Genomic DNA, 4,601 nt, shown 5'->3' on the forward strand with positions numbered 1-4,601 from the left:
CCCTCCTCGGCTTTGTTACCCAAACACTCATCCTGAGCAATCTCTTCCGGTTCAGCAGTGTCTAGATCTGGCATCTTTGCCTCTTCTTGTTCAGGGTCCTCTAGAACCGCAAAACGGTTCGGGCTGACTAGGTCCAGTTGGGTCATTCCACTCGCACAACTAGTGTCCAGCCCCCCTTTACTATTGTAACTACTGGTACCTGACCCCGTCGGCTCGACATTTTTGCAAGCACCGACCCTGACTCAATAGGGCAATTCAAAGAGGAGAACGAGGACAGCTGATATTTAAGTCCAAGTGCTACTTCTTTCACCAATTGCAAATGTTGGACACTTGAGTATTCATCGTAAACCTACGTGATTGTTATTTCAAGTAATATAATTTAGTATAACATGAATATATTATTAAATACTTAGTGATTGCACACTTACATAGTTCCTCAGCCATTTGGAAAATTCTGTATAGATGACTTCATTACCCCATGTGTTTATGAACAAGCTTATCATTTTACATTCAAGTATTTCGTTAGTTAATGATCACTTATTAGTATGTAATTTAATAACATATTTTTAACACTTACTTGACATATGATTGAATCTCTGGACAATTAAGCAAAATATGTGTCACAGCTGATTGCATTTCCATATCAGTGAAGCCTCGCTTTCCACGCTTTTTATATCCTCGACCATTTTGACTAAATATTAATATCGGTGGAAATAAAGGATCAATATCGCCTTCATCATTGCGATTGGGCCTATTTCTCCTACATGACACATCATCACCAAAGTAATAAGAATAAAAATCACCAGTTTCTCTCCCAATATGACCTTGAACAAATGATCTTTCAATCATTCCCCTTTGCTTAATCGTTTGCTTCGAACTGCCAATTGTTTTGCATGCATATATGTATATATATGTTAATATATAAAAGACTTGGTGAATATATATAACTTAGTGAATATTTCAAATGGATACCTCTCAAACGGATACATCCATCTTGTTTGAACCGGACCTCCGAGGCAGGCCTCTTGTACAAGGTGAATTGGAAGATACTCCATCACATCAAAGAAACCACATGGAAATATCTTCTCCAAATTAGTAGTATTAACAAGAATATTTTCCTCCATCCTGTCTAAACTACTCTCCAACAACTTTCCAGAACACAAATTTTTTAAAAAGAGACTTATCTCTGTGATTGGTTTCCATATCCTTCGGGTAGATGGCTAAAAGCGATAGGAATTAAAGTTTCCATGAACACATGACAATCATGATTTTTCATACCTATCTATTTTCCTTCATTCATATCTGCCCGCTTTCCTAAATTCGAAGCATAGCCCTCCGGCATCCTCAAATTTTTAACCCACTCAATAATTTCACGTTTCTCATCCAATGTGAATGAAAAGATGGCTTTGGACTTAACTATTTTACCATTCTATAATTCCTGCAACCATAACTCTTTTCTCCTACAATATTCTTTTATGTCCATTCTAGATTTTGGATTGTCTTTAGTCTTACCCTTAACATCCATCATTGTGTTAAACAAATTTTCAAAGTAATTTTTTTCAATGTGCATCACATCTAGATTATGTCGTAGCAGATTGTCTTTTCATTACGGCAACTCCCAAAATATGCTTTGTTTGGTCCAATTATGTTCAACACCCTATTCAGGAAGTCTAGAAGGTGAAGCTTTTGTAACTCTAGGTAATTGAGAAACTCTCTCCCAAATTTGATGCCCTGTGAGTAATGGAGGTGGGGGGTCACTTTCAACCTTATTTTTCCTAAATGCATTTTTCATCTTTCTAAACTCATGGTCCATTGGCAAGAACTGGCGATAACAATCAAACCATGTATTTTTTCTGCCATGCTTTAAAGTGAATGCCTTACTATTTTCCATGCAATACGGACATGCTAGCTTTCCAGATGTCATCCAACCAGACAACAACCCGTATGCAGGAAAATCATTAATGGTCCACATTAAAGAAGCACACATAACAAAATTCTGCTTAGTTGATATATCATAAGTCAAAACACCTTCAAACCACAATTGTTTGAGCTCATCTATCAATGATGTAGATAGACATCAATCAAACTTTTTGGATTACGGGGACCTGGAATAACACAACTTAGAAAGATGTAGGGACTGGTCATGCACATTTCAGGAGGAAGATCATACGGAGTAAGAAATACCGACCAGTATGAATAAGGCGAAGCATTATTAGAGAATGGTGTGAAGCCATCTGAACACAACCCCAATCTAACATTTCTTGGTTCACTAGCAAAATCAGGATATACATTATCAAAATGCTTCCATGCTTCATCATCAGATGGATGAGACAAGACACCCGGCGACCTTCTATATTCACGATGTCATCTCATATGTGGAGCAGACCTCATCGATGCATACAACCTCTTTAACCTAGGAATGAGAGGTAGATAATGCATCGCTTGAACTGGGACCATCTTTCCAGTCGGAGTCCTCTTATAACAAGCATGTCCACAAAACATACAATTTTCTAATTCACTATCAGTCTTGTAAAACAACATTCATCCATTAACACAACAATGAATTCTATCATACGTCAATCCTAACTTGGACACCAAACGCTTTCCCTAATAGAAGTTCTTTGGTATGTTAAACTCCGGATTAACTAGTTCACCCAAAAGATCAACCATTGAGTCCATAGCCTCATTAGGAACATTCCAATCTGATTTAATATTCATTAATCTAACCGCAACTTACAAGGAAGAATGCGGACTCCCTTCACATAGTGGACGATTAGTTTTCTCTAATTGATCATAAAAGTGTCTTGCTTCTTCATTAGGAGCTTCATCAAAATATTGTTCCGATTCCATCCCACCTTGAACCCCGAAAGCATCATTGATCATTTCATGAACCCTATCATGTTCAACCCTAACCTGTTCAACTCTAATTTGGCCATGTGGTGCGACCATATTATATACATCGACATGCATCGAATTATGAAACATTCCATCCAATCGATCTCCATGATCAATCCATACAAAATATCTAGGCTTAAATCCATTACGGTACAAATGAACCATAACTGTATCTGATTTAAAAAATTTTAAGCACGTACATGAACTACAAGGACACCTAACCAATCCATTATTCTTGAAAATGTCAAGTGTCATTGTATGTTCAATAAAATTTCTAACACCGTCAATAAACTCAGGTTTCAAACCAGCACCAGTTTCATAATTCATATTATACATCCACAAATGATGATCCATCTACAAAAATATAGATATTCAATTATATTATAAATAAAATTGAATAATAATTTTACTACATTAATTCATAGTTAATATATATTTAAAATAATTACTTAAAATCCCAAATTCAAACTAGTAGTAGTCCTAAAACTAGTTTAGTATTGACTTAACCCATTATTTATTTTAACTTATTTTAAACAACTTTAACTAGTTTAGTTTGACTTAATACAACAACTAAATCCACCAACTAAATCAAATTATTTAATTTAACTTATTTAAACAACTTTATAACTTTAACTAGTTTAGTATTGACTTAATTCCAACAACTAAATCCACCAACTAAATCACATTATTTATTGTAACTTATTTAAACAACATAACAACTTTAACTAGTTTAGTTTTGACTTAATACAACAACTAAATCCACCAACTAAACCACATTATTTATTTTAACTTATTTGAACAACTTAACGACTTTTTAACTGTAACTAGTTTAGTTTTGACTTAATTCCAACAACTAAATCCATTAACAAAACCACATTATTTAATTTAACTTATTTAAATAACTTAACAACTTTATAACTTTAACTAGTTTAGTATTGACTAAATTCCAACAAATAAATCCACCTACTAAATCACATTATTTATTTTAACTTATTTAAACAACATAACAACTTTAACTAGTTTAGTTTTGACTTAATACAACAACTAAATCCACCAACTAAACCACATTATATATTTTAACTTATTTAAACAACTTAACAACTTTTTAAAGCTAAGTGTCAACACTAAATGGACACAAATCGATCTTGCAAGAAAATCAATTTTGTCATAAATAGGATCAACTAGCATTGGTACTTATGCTTAACAAATATATTATTTCTAAATTTAAAGCTAAGTGTCAACATTAGATGGACACAAATCGATCTTGCAAGAAAATCAATTTTTTCATCAATAGGATCAACTAGTATTGGTACTTATGCTAAACAAACACATTATTCCTAAATTAAAGCTTAATATCAACACTATATGGACACAAATCGATCTTGCAAGAAAATCAATTTTGTCATCAATAGGATCAACTAGTGTTGGTACTTATACTTAACAAACACTCGATGGACACAAAAATATTATCACAAAATTAAGGCTAAGTATCAATACTAGATCGATGGACAAACACATTATTGAAAATAATTGTACTTGAACTTTAGAAATTTAGAAGCACCAACCTTATCTCCTGCTTTGATGAAAGAAGCAATATAGTCTTGTATCAACTTTTTTAGATGATGAGCTTCCTCAGTTGCCTAGCACGACAAGTTCTAAAATTAGTTAAATATAAACTTCAAATCCAAGAATATTAGTTTTATATA

The sequence above is a fragment of the Solanum stenotomum genome, chromosome 7 (assembly GCF_019186545.1).
Source record: "Solanum stenotomum isolate F172 chromosome 7, ASM1918654v1, whole genome shotgun sequence".
Taxonomy (NCBI): Eukaryota; Viridiplantae; Streptophyta; class Magnoliopsida; order Solanales; family Solanaceae; genus Solanum; species Solanum stenotomum.